At 39.2% G+C, this 18240-nt stretch overlaps 1 long non-coding RNA gene across 1 annotated transcript in view; it reads right to left on the minus strand.

Moving 5' to 3' along the window:
* Nucleotides 1-5015: 5015 nt before the first annotated feature.
* LOC113489712 overlaps nucleotides 5016-18240 on the minus strand; it is a 23247-nt gene continuing 10022 nt past the window's right edge. The window contains exons 2-3 of the long non-coding RNA XR_003400085.1: nucleotides 10399-10519; nucleotides 5016-5184 (exon numbers count right to left, since the gene is read on the minus strand). This is a non-coding gene — a long non-coding RNA (uncharacterized LOC113489712). The remainder of the gene's footprint in view (nucleotides 5185-10398; nucleotides 10520-18240) is intronic.

Genomic DNA, 18240 nt, shown 5'->3' on the forward strand with positions numbered 1-18240 from the left:
ATCAGATACTTTAAGTATTTAAATAATGATAGTCTTTTTTTCAAAATTGCTGTAAGAAAATTATTTTCAAAGATCTTAGCTGTAAATATGTCTTTTCATCATTTGCAAACTTCAGACAAGTAGAAAACTTGCAAGCTATTCAGTCATGTTGTAATGTAGAGCTTTTTCATGTTAATTCCTGGATCTTTAAACCTTTTTAAAAGCTGAATCAACAGCACATATTTGTCCAAGAAATACATGGTATGGTATTCTGCTGGGTTTTTATAACCATATGGATTATATTTTCTGGTTAAGCAGAAGAAGACAACAAATCTTGCTTGGGGCATCTGTTATACACACAAAGAAAATGTAAATTGATACAGGTTTAATTGATAGTCCCAATATATCTTTGTTTCAAGATCGGTCTAGATATTCAAGATGGAACAAGACTTTAGCAGTAATTGAATAGGTTCTGTCAGATTTTAATTCAAGATGAAACAGACTGTGTTTACATGTTTATTCATTCTGTCATTATGGAGAGCATGGATTAGAAGGCCATTATTGTGTGTATGGAAGAATAAGGAATGCCATTTAATTTAAAGTTAATTTTATGTGGAAGAATCTTAGATGTAAAGCAATGAGATTTAGTTTAACTAGGTTTGTAAGCCTAAAGAAATTTATGTGTTTAAATGGCACCCATCATCAACACTTCAAAACAAAGCTCTGAAAAATTTTAACCCTTAGCAAACTGCTATTTTGTTCAGTAGTATTCATAGATCCTATGAAGACATCTATACATCATGGAAATAAGCTGTCATGTGTTTACTAATCGGTGTAAATATATGTTGTGTACTTGTATACCACTGTGAAGCACCATCACAGTAACTAGTGCTGTAATCCAGGGGTCAGTACTGTGTACAATCCTGTTTAACATTTTAATTAATGGCCTGGATGATGGGACAGTGTATATCCTTAGCAAGTCTGCAGAAGAAAAAAAACTTTGAGGAATGGCTGATACACCATAGGGCTATCGCAGCCAGGGGGACCTGGAGAGCATGGAAAAATGGGCTGACAGGAACCTCTTGAGGTTCAACAAGAGGAAGTACAAAGCTCTGCAGCTGAGAAGGAACAACCCCAGGCACCACTATATGCTGGGTGTCACCCAGTTGGAAAGAAACTTTTGCAGAAAAGGACCTGAGGACAGAAAGTTGAACATGAGACATCAATGTGGCCATGCAGTAAAGAAGGCCAATGGTATCTAGAGCTGCATTAAACAAAGTGCAGCAGGTTGAGAGAGGTGATTCTTCCCCTTTATTCAGTGTTGATGAGGCCAAATCTGTAGTACTGTGTACAGTTCTGGGTTTCTCACTACAAGAAAGACTTGGACATACTGCAAAGAGTCCAGTGAAAGGCCACAAGGGTGGTGAAGGGACCGGAGCATTGCATATATGAGGAAAGTCTGAGAGATCTGGGACTGTTCAGCCTGGAGAGGAGAAGGCTCAGGGGGTGTCTCATCAATATATATAAATACCTTAAGAGAGGGTGCAAGGAGTCAGAGCCTGGCTCTTTCCAGTCTTGCCCACTGACAGGACGAAAGGTGATGGGCACAAACTGAAACACAGGGAAGTTGTTCCTGAAGATCAGGAAACACTTCTTTGCTGTGAGGGTGACTGAGCATTGTTACAGGTTGCCCAGGGAGGTGGTGGAGTCCCCCTCCTACGAGATGTTCAAAAGACATCTGAACAGAGTTCTGAGCAACCTTCTCTAGGTGATCCTGCTTGAGCATTGGGGTTGGACCCTGTCAGCCCCATCTGTTCTGCGATTCTGTGAATACATGATAGTGTAATGGTGTATGCCATCAGAAGACATGGAAGTATCTACACTTTCATATCAAGTCCAATCTCAAATTTAAAAAAGAATAGAACAACTAATTTATTTTAAAATGCAATAAATTTCCTTCTGAAAATTAAGTTTGCAGAATGTATATAATTTCAGATCATGATCTGACATTTACTTAACTCAATTATATATAATATATGTTAATTTATTACAGAGAGTGAAACTGATGCAAAAGGACATAAAACTTGTACTTGATAGCAGAGAAAAAATAGCATCCTTGTGGAAAAATAGATTTTGAGCTCTTTCAGACACCTATTTTAAAATGAAACCAACAAGTCATGAAAGTGCTGCTAATTGTGTGTGTACCTATGATAGCATAAAGAATGGAGTTTGTTAAGCATTCATCTTTCTCGGGGTATAAGAAAACAAGTGAGATAATTGAGTATAAAAATGGCTAATGACAAACTGTACACCACAGGCATCAGACATATCTTAGCCAGGATCAGGAATGAGAAATAAGTCTTCCCCAAACTGAAAGTAAAAGTGTGGTGTCTTTTGAGAATTTGCCACAGCAGTAGAATGAATTAAGCATGAATTGTACCTTATATAAGTCCAGTGACAAGAACGGCATGAGGAAGGTCCAGCCCAGCTGAAGTGCTTCTGTCCCTTTAGGCATACACTGAACACTCTTGTCACAGGGTGTTTCCCCAGTTATGAAGAAGTCAGACATCCCCAATACCTGGACAGAAGGTAAAGCTGAATTTTGATTTGGAATTTTTATGGCTGCAGATGAGCAGCCACGGTCCACCCTGTTGTGACTGTTGTGTGAGGGGGAAATGACATACTCATTTATGACCATAAAGTGATGCACTAAACCAGAAAAACCCAGATGCCTCCAATTAAACAGGTAATCACTGCTGATCCACAAGCCTTCTAGATAACAGGGTCATAGAGAAGCGGAGAGCCATGGTAAGAATACAGAAGATAATTCTTTCTAAGGAGAATACAGAAATGTTCCCTTTCTTTAAGTTATTAGCAGGACTCTGTTCAAGGCTGTAACAGCAACAGCTCCATAACAACAAAGGCTTTCCAAGGCTTTCTGCCAAGGTCCCTTAAATATGACAATGACTAATTCTTCCAGCTCTCTAACTCTAAGATGTGCCACTGGGGAGACACAAAGCTAGATGTTGATATTCTGAGTATTTCTTCACTCCAGAAGAAAGACATCTGCAGCTTTTACTATCCCCATGCCTGCTGCCACAGAAAATGTTCTTGAGACATAGGGAATACACATTCATCTTGTCTTTTGGATACCAGTAACTTCACTTTACTCCTTAAATATTATGGAAAAGGATCAGTAGACGTGTTTGGAAATCTGAAGTGTTATGAAAGCTACAGCAACAACAGAAAGATTCTAGTTACCTCACAGCATCTGAAATTTATCCTAGGCCTTATAAGAATTTTTATCATTATTGCTGATATTTCAGAACAAAGTGTAACTACTTGCCCCTAGTTCTGCACAGTGCAGAATTTACTTCAATAATCTTTAGGAGGAAAATTCCGATACTATGGTTGCTGGGACCTCTGTGATACAGAAAGTTCACTCAGTGACACAACTTTTTAACATATCATCTTAAGAGATCAGGATACAGCAGAAAAAATAAATTTTAAAAAGCAAGTCAGTAAGTAATTAAGTTATATGTCACTTAAACAGTGAATAGACCAAAAGAACTTTATAAAAAGTGATTTTCCAAAGAGTACATTTAAGCTCAATGAAAAAGGCAGAACTCTATCTCATAGACAGAAAGGCAAGTACCAGTTCAACATAGCTAGATGTTTCTATGAAATCTATTATTTACATTCACAGGAAGAAGTAAAACTAATGAAAGAACCAAAGGAAAGAAGAAAACAAGTAGCTGAAAAAACAAACCAAAAACCAACAAAACCAAACAACCACACACATTCACATGAAAGACAGAACAAGTAGAGAAAATTGGACAGTGAGAACATTAAAAGAAAATACCAAACATGAAGAAATTAACTCTAACAAAAACTATGTTCAAGAACAGAAAAATAATATATACATATGTAAAGAAAGGTATGGATTTTTTCATCTGCTTAAATATATTTTAAAATCTAGTAGTATAAATTTGAAGTGCTCTGCCTTAAAAAAGTAATTTTATATGATATATTTAAAGACTCACTAAAATCTGAGCTGTTAGAAGCAAACATTTTTACATATAACTTTATAATATAGTAGATTCAAATTAAAAGAGGTATTTTCATGTTAAGTAGCATATGCATCAATGGATGTAAAAAATCGCAGATCATGTTCATAATCATGTTTCTTAAAATGCAGAATTTAATGTTAGAACCTTTAGGAAGCAACCATTAAAATATTTTTCATCTAAATAGATCAAGTTTGGACTTGTTGAATAAAAACAGTTCTTCAAGGAAAACATCATTCTGAATCCCCTCTGAATCCTCACAAGGTAACTCTTAGTAAAACTGCATCTCTTAACAATCTTATTTTTGTCCACGCTATCATTAAAATCCATAATCTTTTTCTCTGGGGACATGAACTGAGAATCTATCAGATTCAGGTGACAGGTGTTTTATGAGATATTTACAGTCACAAACCTTTTCAATCCATAAATGTCATGCACCATATAAGTATACTATATAATCTCCCTTTTGTGAATCCTATAAAAAGGAGAAGCACACAGGGTCTACTTTATTCTTCTTACTTTATCAGTGATTAGTGCAGGGAAGGTAATAAACCTAACTGATACAATCCAAAACAAAAATGCACTCAGCACATTGAACGTTTTGCAGTTGTTATGATTAGATTGAGTAGTAAAGTATAAATTAATTTGATGTTAGTTGGAGTCTTTCTTGCTCAGTGTAGAATTATTACATGAACCTTTTATTCGCACAGAGATTGCCTAAGAAAATCTCTTCACATTGCATCCTTGGTCTTTCAGCATGGATTTGTAATACAATTAGAGTTGTGAAGATTGCACATTTTTTTTCCACCAGTAAAATAAACCACACTATAATGGCAATTGACATTCCACAGTAATATCTGTACACTTCCTAGCAAGACTGGTAATACACCACCATCACACAGAAAAGCTTCCTTTAACTGCAGCCAAGCTTGTCTTCCTATTTAGAGGTTGAAAGCTTGACCCACCTGTACTGGCTGCCAGGAAGAGAAGAAAGACCATGGTTTAGAAGCTGGCATGTGAGAGTTCAGACTGTGAGAGTGGAACTGGAACACAGCACAGAAGAAGCAACTGGATCTCCTTGTAGGTTTAATGGAAAATATTTCCTCCAATAAAATTTGTGCCAAGTGCCCATCAAACACTGCAATGAGAACAAAGAGATAAGTACAAGAAATCAGTTAATAATGTCCTTTCAGTATTCATTTCTCCAAAATTCACCTGCAAAGATATCCTTTTCATAGTTTTGCTGTAATGTTTTTTTTGCTGACCTGTGGCATAACAATAACTTCATTCAGATGAAGTAAAATAAAGTACAAGAACAGAGGTATGTTCATAGATGAATAAGACTATTAGACTAGCATGGAGATCTGTGTGGCAGCAAACACTTAAATATTTTTCTGATAATGCTGTTTTCCACCACTGTCCCACATGTTCGACTGGCTTATGTATTTTCTCATACTTTATTTTCTTGTTTAATTTGTCATCTGCTTCTTGCTGTGACACTGTTTCTCAGTCACAGGAGTTCAGTACTATTGTTATGCCTTCAGCTTTCTGTAAACCCTCAGGTACATTATTAATTGTTTCACACTGAATAATGTAGAAGTCATGACAGACCACCCATAAAAATTCAGTATTATTAATTTCCATGAACACTAAAAACATGAAGCACATACTTTCAGTGGCACTGTCTTCTAAATTCTATTAAAATGAAAGAATGATCAGAGGGCTGGAGCGTCTCTCCTATAAAGACAAGCTGAGAGAGTTGGGGTTGCTCAGCCTAGAGAAGAGGTCTTCCAGTACCTAAAAGGGGCCTACAAGAAAGGTGAGGAGGGTCTTTTTAAAAGGGCATGTAGTGATAGGACAAGGGGTAATGGATTTAAACTGAAAGAGGGTAGATATAGATTAGATGTAAGGAAGAAATCCTTCACTGGGAGGGTGGCAAGACACTGGAACAGGTTGCCCACAGAAGTCGAGGAGGCCCCCTCCATGGAAATATTCAAGACCAGCTTGGATGGAGCTTTGAGCAATGTGGTCTAGTGGAAGATGTCCCTATACATGGCAGAGGGGTTGGAAATAAATTACTTTTAAGGTTCCTTCCAACCCAAACCACATAATACATAAATAAACATAATAAACACAGAGCTAGAAAGGGAAAACATGGTATTTTGCCTATGACGGATAAGAAACTGGGTTTGAAAATAGTTATTTCACAGTAAAAAAACCTTCATACCTAGTCCTAGAATGAAAGTGGTATATGCTATCTTTGTCAGCACTTCAGACACTTTAAAAGTTTATATCTTTTTCATAGACTGCTAGAATATTCATCTGACATTTTTTCTTTCAAAAGAACTAGCTAAGACACTTATGTCATTTGCAGTGCCGTACATCATTTTCAATCTATAGCTAATACACTCTCAGTATTATACCAGTGAAGGATGTCAGACTCCAAGGAAGGGTTCATTTAACTTCATCCATTTTTCAGGGGAAATGTCTGGTGATTATATAAGCTGCTATCAATACTAATAGCCAGAGAGATAAATGCATTTTTTAAAGCAGTTATAATTTCTGAGTTTCCTGTTTGCAGTGGCTGATTAAGGTGGAATATTTGTGCCTCAGATATGCATTTTTTTTACTTCAAAATGTTCTCTTACCATTTTTTAGACTCAGAAAAAATCAGATTTATACAATGAGTCTAATGCTTTCTCCTTTTTTTTGCCTTAGGCAAAGGGTGATATCTCATAGGGGGGAAAAGACTACTGAGAAATAGTGATACCTCTGGTTTATGTACTGTGGCTAGACTTATTTCTGTTTTGAGGTGCTCTTTAAGCATTGACAGTCAAGGCTTTACAGGCTTGCACGGAGAATCAAACCATTCAAATCCCTTTTGAAGTTTTTCTAAGATTTCTATTTAAATACATATTTATAAAACCCAATGATTTGTCCATTTAGAAAACATTGAGTTATTTAGGTTGACACTGTAGAGCTCTCTCCCTTTATACCACTCTTTCTCTCTTTGGATGACTGAATGTAACACAATTTACTTTCCAACACCAGTGCAAACACTTCTCAGGATTTGATTTTCATACTGTTACTTTGTCTTGCTGCACTTCAGTAACTTTAAATCTTTATATTTAGAAAAAAAAAAAAAAAAAAAAAAAAAAAAAACCACGAAAAACCGCTTCCGATCTAAATACAGAGAGCTTAGGCACTTTCAAAGTTGTCCATTAATTCCATGATTGAACTGGTTCAGTACACCAACAGGGTAGTAAGCAGCCAAAAAGTATTACTTCTCATTAAATATAGATGCAAGGTTAAAAAATGTCCAAACTTGAGTTATACCATAACAGTGAGAAAGAGAACCAATATAAATTATATCATTTTTGCCCATTAGCTTGAAGCTTTAATTGCAGTCAGTTCTACATTTTTGTTGTGGAGTTAGTACATCAACCATCTAAGAAAGACTCCAGCATGCATTTGTGTATATCTCTGATAATTCTGCAGGAGCCCACATCTGGCCCTGTAGAAATTTAGAAGTCAAAAATAGTTCAGCTTGGAATTTAGGTGCTAGAAGGAAAGAGGTGCCTTAAAAGCACATCTCTAACGAGAGGGGTGGGAAGCCCTGCTAAGTAAGGGTGCAAGGAAAAGTATTACTGTGGAGAGTTCTAGTGGCACATACTCAGGAAGAGAAGAGCAACAATTTTAAACATGAGATTCTACTTATGATGAGAAAATAATTTCATGGAGGAATCTCTTCTCTTAACATTTTCCAGTTTAGGGAGTGAGGGTTTAGACAACAACTGAAATGTGGGTTTACGAATTCAACCTCATTACTTAAGTTCAGGCAAATCACCCTACAACTTTGATAGTTGTCTTATCATATTCATTTCATATTCAGGCTAATAGGAAAAAGTCTTACAACCATGGTACCTTATCTAAGATCTTTTTAGTACAGTATTTAAACATGTAAGATTTACACTTGAACTATCAGATAGTGCATCATTTTCCTTAATATTTTAAGAACTCGCCTATGTTAGTAGGGAAAGATAAGTTATAGTCAAATAAGCAATAGAAAATAAGTTGACCACATAAATGTACAAAAAGATTGAATTCAGATAATATTATTCAATCTTCTCCAAGTGTAGAGATATACATAAGTACTCAGAACTATAGAATGTTTTGTCAAAATCAGTAACCCAATGCAAAATGCAACATTCCTACAATGTGTGGGAGACAATTTCCTGACACAGCTGGTGAGTAAACCACCCAGAGAAGATGCCCTGCTGGATCTCCTCTTTGTGAACAGAGAAGGACGGGTGGACGATGTGGAGGTTGGAGGCCGACTAGGGCACGGCGATTATGAAATAATAGAGTTCTCTATTCTTAGAGAGGTCAGGAGAGAGCTAAGCAGGACTGACATCCTGGACTTCAGAAGGGCTGACTTTGTCTTGTTTAGGCACCTGCTTGAAAGGATCCCCTGGGAGACTCTCCTGAAGGGTATAGGGGCCCAGGAAGGCTGGGCGCTCTTTAAGAAGGAAGTGTTAATGGCTCAGGAGCAGGCGGTCCCCGGGTACTCTGAGAGAAGCCGATGCCAGAGAAGACCACCCTGGGTGAACAGGGAGCTTTGGCTGCAACTCAGGGAGGAAAGGAGAGTTTACAGCCTTTGGGAGAAGGGGCTAGACAAACACAGTGATTACAAAGAGGCTGTGAGGCTATGCAGGGTGGAAATCAGAAGGGCTAAAGCACAACTGGAAATTAATTTAGCCTCTGCAACCAAGGATAACAAGAAAAGTTTCTATAAGTATGTCAGTAGCAAAAGAAAGACCAGGGAGAGTCTTCATCCCCTGCTAGATGCAGGAGGAAATTTGGTAACAAGTGATGAGGAGAAGGCTGAGGTGCTTAATGCTTTCTTTGCCTCAGTCTTTAATAGCAAGGTTAGTTGTATTGATGAAATCCAGCCTCCACAGCCAGAATACAGAGACTGGGAGAATGACTCTTCGACAATCCAGAAGAAGACAGTCAGTGACCTGCTGCATCACACAGACACACACAAGTCTATGGGACGGGATGGGATACACACGAGGGTGCTAAAGGAGCTGGCTGGGGTGCTCGCCAGGCCACTTTCCATCATTCACCAGCAGTCCTGGCTGGCCGGGGAGGTCCCGACTGATTGGAAAGTTGCCAGTGTGATGCCCATATATAAGAAGGGTCGGAAGGATGATCTGGGAAATTACAGACCTGGCAGATTGACTTCGGTGCCCGGGAAGCCGATGGAGCAGCTCATCCTGAGTACCATCACACAACACATGAGGGACAGCCAGATGCTCAGGCCCAGTCAGCATGGGTTTATGAACGGCAGATCCAGCTTGACAAACCTGATGTCCTTCTACAACAGTGCAACCTGCTTATTGGATGAGGGAAAGGCTGTAGATGTAATTTACCTTGCCTTTAGCAAGGCCTTTGACACCATTTCCCACAGCATTCTCCTGGTGAAAATGGCTGCTTGAGGTTTGGAGAATCGCACACTTCACTGGGTAAAAAACTGTCTGGACAACTGGGCCCAAAGAGTTGTGGTGAACAGAGTTAAATCCAGTTGGCAGCCAGTCACAAGTGGTGTCCTCCAGGGCTCGGTTTTGGGGCCACTCCTGTTTATCATCTTTACTGATGATCTAGACGACGGCATCTAGACACCTCATCACCCTCTACAGCTCCCTGAAAGGAGGGTGCAGAGAGCTGGGAATGAGCCTCTTTAGCCTAGTAGAAAGCGACAGGACAAGAGGGAATGACCTCAAGTTGTGCCAGGGAAAGTTCAGACTAGATGTTGGAAGCATTTCTTTCCAGAAGGGGTTGTTAAGTGTTGGAATGGGCTGCCCAGGGAGGTGGTGGAGTCCCCATCCCTAGAGGTGTTCAAGAGTAGGGTCAGTTTAGAGCTTAAGGATATGCTGTAGGTGGGAACTGTGCTAGGCGAACGTTTGGACTAGATGATCTTCAGGGTCCTTTTCAACCTATATGATTCTGTGATTCTCTGAAAATATCTGCCTTTTATAATAATATGCTTTTAGAGTTATCTGCCTTAGACTAAGACAATCTCAAGTGGCTTTCTACACCATTATTAATAAAAGGAAACCATTCTGACCTGTCTTAGCTTTTCAAATTACATTTACTCTCCTTGTTCAAAGCTAAATTTCTCTCATGATTTTTCCATTGTTTGTAAATGGAGGAAATCTGACACTATTTCCTCCTTCCCTTTATTGCATAAAGTCAACTTCCTGGCATACTTTCTACTGTTTTTACCTATGCTTTCCCCAGGCTTTTAGGAAGTGCTTTCCATTTCCGTATTACAGGAATGATCGAGCACCTTTTTTATGTCTTTCTTTACCACTGCAGTTCCTCAGGTGTTCCTGTCTTCTAGCATGGGCTCCTATAGAGCAGTCAAATGATTCCTGTATAATTTCCATGGAGTCTTCTAACAGCTGAGACTGTAGTTACGTAGGTTTGGTTTAGTCTGATGCTACATCTTTCACCAGCAGAGTAACTAGCTGTATCAAAGAGATATAAGACGTTTTATTTATTGTGAGGCAGGACTGGCTTATGCTGGTATACCTTCAGCTGGCAGTTTTATATCTGAAAGGTCCAGCTGGTAAAACACGTCCTTCCATAGTTGTGGTGGTTTAGGCCCTGCTGGGACCCGAGACCACGCTGCTGTTGTCCCTTCCCCACCCTCAGACCAGATGGGGCAGGGAGAGAGATAAAAATGCCAGGGTTGAGATAAGGAAAGATTTAATACAACAGTGTAACAACAACAAACCGAACAGCAACAATAGCAATAACAATAAGCAGTAATAACAGTAAACAGGACAAAAGATGTACAGAGCTATATCACAACAATAGAGCAGTCCCATCGCAGGTACCGTCAGGGACAAAAGCAACACAGAAACTCTTCCTGATCTTGGGCACACGGACCTAACGTCAACATGGTATGGAATAACCCAGCTAGATCTCCCTCCCCACTGCTGGGGAAACTTAACCCTATCCTAGCTGAACCAGGACAATAGTGTCTCCTTAAAATTTTCCTTAAAAAACTGTTTCAAATATATCCTCAAATCTTGTACCTGCTGTTAAAAACAATTCAGAATATAGGTACATTTTCACAGGATTTTTTACCTCCTACTTTAAATTCTTCACACAGGGAACTGTATGGGGTCAGTGAAGCTCCATCCTAATCATACATGGTTTATTACCACTGGGCATTATTAATGGATCCAAATATTATAATCGTATTCAAATTATTAGACATGGTACCCGAAGATTACATTGAAATAGTCTTCCCAAAATAGGTGATCTCTATTCCATACTTACAATTTCTTTTTCAGTAATAGAAGATATTTCAGAACCTAATTGAATTATATGTTAAACATAATGGAAGGATACAGCAGAAGCACTATTCTTTGTAATTAAACAATAACACAAATAATTAGGTTTCATTTGATGCTAAAAGAATTATCATATCTGTTAGGCAAAAAAATACAAAGTTCACTGGAATCCTAACGTAGTGTTCTGTTTTGATTATAAATCAAAATAAGATGAAATATTCAAAGAAATATGAAATATTCCATGCAATACAGCTGAAACAAGAAATGATGTGTCATATTTTGCAATTTCCCATCGGTTCAACAAATTAGTAACAGAGGAAAATTGCAGGAGAATATCTATTAAAATAATTATCAAATCAGTGAAAAATATATCCATTAGAATAAGCATAAGACTGAATGCCTATTTAACACACACTGACAGGCTACAAAAGACACTGTAGACTAGAACTCTGTATGAAGACTGACAATCACATTTGGGCTCTTAGTATATACTATAATTATAAGGAAGGCTTGACTACCTAAATGTCACTTTCTCAAGTTTTAACTGCTTCTTGAAAGTATACTTTATCCTCCCCCTACTGAATTCCTAAATGCAATAGTCCAAAAATCTCATTTTAATATTTCATGCTAAGAGTTCACATACTTTCCCAATGTTCAGTCTGTTACGTACCACCTGGCATGTAGCTAAACCATTTAATTACCCTGAACAGCACCTGATAACATTTTTCAGATTGACACTAAGGTGTGAGTTAGGTAACAAGGTATATATACATCCTTGGTAGCTGCAGAGTAGCAAGTTCAGGATCAAATACTGTAATTAAGTAGAAGAAAAATGAATTTAAAAAATTACAAAATTAATGGCAGCAGAGAGATATTATCAAGAATTTTCATTGTAAAATATGCTGCATTTTTCTGTTCATATATTTAGACAGAAGGAAAGGAAAAAGGTGTCAAGCCAGCCACAAAAGGCATGAGAGGCCATTTTAATCCTAGTATCTCCAATGATATGTGAACAATTCTGGGAATTTCAGAATACAACTTGAGCTGGGTTTGTTATAATTATGGGGAAGTTATGCAAATTTTTTTCTCTAGCTGATAATTGCAGCCTCTGCAAATGGCTGTGTACATTATCTTCCCTCTCATATTAATGACTACTAATGTGACTTCTGTACCTGTTCATGTGATTAATTTTTAAACATTGCATAGTAGTGCATAGGTAGTAGTATGGGAAGGGAAGGGAAGGGAAGGGAAGGGAAGGGAAGGGAAGGGAAGGGAAGGGAAGGGAAGGGAAGGGAAGGGAAGGGAAGGGAAGGGAAGGGAAGGGAAGGGAAGGGAAGGGAAGGGAAGGGAAGGGAAGGGAAGGGAAGGGAAGGGAAGGGAAGGGAAGGGAAGGGAAGGGAAGGGAAGGGAAGGGAAGGGAAGGGAAGGGAAGGGAAGGGAAGGGAAGGGAAGGGAAGGGAAGGGAAGGGAAGGGAAGGGAAGGGAAGGGAAGGGAAGGGAAGGGAAGGGAAGGGAAGGGAAGGGAAGGGAAGGGAAGGGAAGGGAAGGGAAGGGAAGGGAAGGGAAGGGAAGGGAAGGGAAGGGAAGGGAAGGGAAGGGAAGGGAAGGGAAGGGAAGGGAAGGGAAGGGAAGGGAAGGGAAGGGAAGGGAAGGGAAGGGAAGGGAAGGGAAGGGAAGGGAAGGGAAGGGAAGGGAAGGGAAGGGAAGGGAAGGGAAGGGAAGGGAAGGGAAGGGAAGGGAAGGGAAGGGAAGGGAAGGGAAGGGAAGGGAAGGGAAGGGAAGGGAAGGGAAGGGAAGGGAAGGGAAGGGAATTTTGTGTCAGTACTGGTTAAACAACTTAAGATATGATCAAAACAACGAAATGAAAGCTAAACTTCCACAAGATTTCCCCGTGAAGCACATTATATGGAATAATCGCTTACACTGTGAACTCAGTGTAATATCTAGCAGCTATACTGCTTTCTACTATGCAAGAGAGTCTCCAGAGGTGCTATATAAAATAGCTAATAAAAACCATTATTTACAAACTAGAAGCACTCTTGTGATATAGTTATGGGAGAGATCTCTGATGATACACAGCTTTACTGAATAGCAGGGAGAAGCTACATTAAACAGTGGAGGGTGTTTATAAAACTACATAGCAGCATGTACTTATGTGTTTGTGAAGTGGCAGATGTGAGGAAATGAGACATAATTAGGTGCAGCTTTTCAAAGAGTCCAGGACTGCTACAGTTTTATGGTACTTTTTGGTTTACTGTAGTGCTTTAATGGTCTCCAGCACTAGACAAATTTACAAGAACCACAGTAACATGATCATAGTAGAGCTTTTCATACTCTATTATTTGTACTTACCATTATATCCAGTTAAGTAGAACTTTCTATATCTAAATCTTTCAAGTACTCTGCCAACCCACTAGACTCTGAAAGGCAGCAAGAATGAATTTTAGATTCCCTGAATAGGTGCAATTACATATATTTTTGAAGTTTATTTTCATCTGACAAAAAGTTGTCCAGTTTAAACCAGCTTTAAAACTCAAGAAGAATATACTTCATCCTTGAAGTACATAAAGAATACAAAACTTGACAGAAGTTTCTTTTTTTTCTTTACCAATCTCTTGATTTCAGCTTTTTTGACCTGAGATTGTCACTGAGCATTTCACAAGTTTCTTTTCCATACAAGTGATTACAAGTTATTCAGAACTAAGAAACTTCACAGAATCAACTAAGTTGGAAAGGACCTTGATGATCATCCAGTCCAACCATTAACCTAACACTGACAGTTCCCAACTACACCATATCCCTCAGCGCTATGTCAGCCCAACTCTTAAACACCTCCAGGGATGGGTACTCTACCACTGCCCTGGGCAGCCCATTCCAACTCCTAACAACCCCTTCTGGATATAAATGCTTCCTGACATCTAATCTAAACTTTCCCTGGTTCAGCTTGAGGCTATTATCTCTTGTTCTATCCCTTATTACTTGGTTAAAGAGACTTATCCCCAGCTCTCTGCAACCTCCTTTCAGGGAGCTGTAGAGGGCAATGAGGTCTCCCCTCAGCCTCCTCTTCTCCAGACTAAACACCCCCAGTTCCCTCAGCCGCTCCCCGTACGACCTGTGCTCCAGACCCTGCACCAGCTTCGTTGCCCTTCTCTGGACACGCTCGAGTCATTCAATGTCCTTTTTGTAGTGAGGGGCCCAAAACTGAACACAGGAATCGAGGGGCGGCCTCAGCAGTGCCGAGTACAGGGGTCAGATCCCTTCCCTGTCCCTGCTGGCCACGCTATTGCAGACACAAGCCAGGATGCCATTGGCCTTCTTGGCCACATGGGCACACTGCTGGCTCCTGTTCAGCCGGCTGTCAGTCAACACCCCAGGTCCCTCTCTGACTGGCAGCTCTCCAGCCACTCCTCCCCAAGCCTGTAGCGCTGCTGGGGGTTGTTGTGGCCCAAGGGCAGCCCCCGGCATTTGGCCTCATTGAAACTCCTACGGTTGGCCTCAGCCCATGGCTCCAGCCTGTCCAGGTATCTCTGCAGAGCCTCCCCACCCTCGAGCAGATCAACACTCCCACCCAACTTGGGGTCATCTGCAAACTGACTGTTATAAATTGAGACCGCAATGGATCATAATTCAATTGAATTATTTTATTAATTATAGCAAGTAGAATATGAGCAAAGACAGCGCTGGACGGCAGGGGAGTCTGCGCTCCGCCATCTGGAGTTATTCTTCTTATTTCTGGCATTTCCTGGAAATCTTGGCGTTTACCTTGCACAAGCAGTGTCTGGTTTAGTTTGTGTAAGCGATTGCGGTTATCTTACCCTAAGCGGTGTCTGGTTTAGTTTGTGTAAGCGATTGTGGTTATCTTACCCTATACAAGCGGTATCTGGTAGCTGTTTGCATAAGCGATTTCATATCTTTTGTTGCCTAGCCTTTACATTGAGCTTAACATACATTGAGCTTAACATACATTTAACATAAGTCTTAATAAACAATACCCTAGTCCATAGTTTCTCACATGACTGAGGGTGCACTCGATCCCCTCGTCTAGATCATCAGTAAAGATGTTAAACAGGAGTGGCCCCAAAACCGAGCCCTGGGGGACACCACTTATGACCGGCCGCCAACTGGATTTAACTCTGTTCACCACAACTCTTTGGGCCCAGTTTTCCAGCCAGTTTTTTTACCCAGAAATGTGTGTGATTGTCCAAACCTCGAGCAGTCGGTTTTGCCAGGAGAATTCTGTGGGTAGAAACTTGGAAGAGACATAATAGTTTCTCCAATCTACACACAAATATAGGTATTTGATAACAATAGATTTCATTTGCCATAGTTATTACTATTAACTTTATGATGTACAGTTTAGAAGAATAATAACACAGGTAATTCCCTGTGTGGCAGCATTAAAATGAAAATGCTCAGGGACCACAATGTGTTTGTGACTAAGATATGGCAAGATCCCTACTAAGAATCAATAGAACAAAGCATAGACAGTAAGAAATCAACATAGTATGGCCATACCTAGATTACAGATAACTTAGTAAGTATGAACAATAACACACTAAAATAAATAATCTTTTCACCTGGAATAAAACACAGTTCCATCAAAACTAATATCCTATGACGATACATATGATGATATGATTTCTTAATGTAATCACTGCAACAGTATTCTGCCACTATTGAGTTGATTGAAATCCAGCAAATGTATTTTCTCACTCCAAATGAAACAATACTTTATTAGAAAATGCCTTTCACATTAATTGCTTTCCTGTATCTATGGAGAAATATATTATTTTCATTCTCTGAAATTGCTCTAACTGTTAACATTTATGGAAGTTTAATTAATTTCCAAACAAACACTTACATTGTAGGAGCTAAGAAGCAAAGGAAGAAAAATATTTTACTGGGCATTATGTGGTGCCCCAAGGCATGTCATCTTTCAGCTCTTCGTGTTTTTATTAGCAACCTCAGCTATACAGCCACTGTTCTAGCCCATAATTTTAACTTCTTATCAGTTTGTGCCTATTCCTTTTCCCTCACTAATGTCTGCAACACCTAGGTTATACTCTCTGACAGTTTGGTCATGACCTTATTGCTCCATTGTACTACTTCTATTACGACCTTTAGCAAACTATGTTATCGAAAAAAAATAAAGTGTTATTCTATAGCAATCCAATTAATAAACTGAAATTGCTATTCTTAGGGGCCAAAGAAAAATCTCCTCAACCATCCTAGGAAACCATGCAAGGAATTAGTCAGTAGCTTTAAAACTTACAGTCCTCCTTATCAGAAAAAGTAATGACTTGTATGCTCTTAGGAGTCGGGCTTTGACAAAGAGAAACATTAAATGTAATCCTTTTCCCCTTTTGCTACTGCCTGATTTTTTTTCTTTGTAGTAAATGAAAGGTTTGAAACACCATCAGTCACCTGAAACCTCAGAAAAGAGTACTGCCTAAGCATCCATAACAACTTTTGTTAAAATTAATTTAATCTTTAATCTGGTTTAATGAAAGATAATCAATAGGTGGTTGGCACACATATTCAAAAAATTTAATTGTTTCATACAGTCTTGGTCAGAATGAGTCACATCAGTGAAAAGTGCCCTTTTCACATGCATCTGCAGAACAATAAAAGACTGCAGAGAAGATATCATGTGACATTTTATACCCATCATCTGAAAGGTATTAATAACCTTTGGGGTTATTGTACAGCCAGGGCTCATCAATCATAATCAGCTTCAGCTCTAAATCCCCCCGAGGTTTGAACTGACAAGAGCAAGGTAAGGTTGGCTAAGCAAGAAAGATCTGGCAGGGAAAGAGTCTGAATGTATTTGAAGAGAAGTGCTGCATTGGCATGCTATAGGCTCTCATACAAACTGAGAAATTTGCAGTTAGGAAAACCAGATTTGGCATAGCCTAGAGGCACCATACTACAGGAAGGTGAAGGCAGAAGAGGTCCTACTCCATGCTCACATAAAGCATGAAACTGCTATACAAAATACCCTAAAACAGGCAACAGAGAGCTAGCTGGCAGCAGTACTTAGCTGCATCTCAGAAAAAGGAGAAGCATTAAGCCAATTCCTTCTGCCTGGGAGCTCTGGCAGCCTTTATTTATGTGTCTCCCTATTTGACTTGAGGCAAAATACCTCTGCACAGCTCCTGAGCTCAACACAGCGTAGCTAAGGTCGGGATCGTAAAAGGTCGTGCTTAATAGATTTTGAAAAGTGCATAGCATTCAACACTAGCACAATTAAAAACTGTTCCATTCTAGAGCTACTTCCAACTCAACATTCAGACCAACAATGCCAGCAAAGAGAGTGAATAGGCCTAATAGCCCAGGGTATTTTGCAGAACATTTAATGCTGGGAATGCAAAAGAATTGGTTTTCAGTGACTGTTTGCAAAGTCACTTGCCTTCGGTTCAACAAATTACCTTGAAAATAAGAAGAGAAAGAAAACATGATGCAAAGATTTTTAAGAACCTTAATGTTTGGAGATTTTCAAAATTACCTAATATAATCTCTCTAAATTATTTCTAGATAATTCTCATATTATATAGCATCAAAACTTCAAGAAGATCAAGATGGCCCTAGAAATGAGCTTTTATCAGAACCCACATTCATAAACTATCCAACTCTATATTCTGCCTTTAGACATAGTACACGGGGAGAAAGTGAAAGGCAGTAATGTTCTCTATTCTTTTTTTTTTTCTTAAACTGTGCGGATTCTATTCTCTGTCATACTTTTACAACACCATGATTCTGTTCACTTCCAGAAAGTTGTGCTAATGCTCAGATTATTCTACAAAGTAGGAAATAGACACCTCTTCAAC

Source organism: Athene cunicularia (genome assembly GCF_003259725.1).
Source record: "Athene cunicularia isolate RWA chromosome Z unlocalized genomic scaffold, athCun1 chrZ_part1, whole genome shotgun sequence".
Taxonomy (NCBI): domain Eukaryota; kingdom Metazoa; phylum Chordata; class Aves; order Strigiformes; family Strigidae; genus Athene; species Athene cunicularia.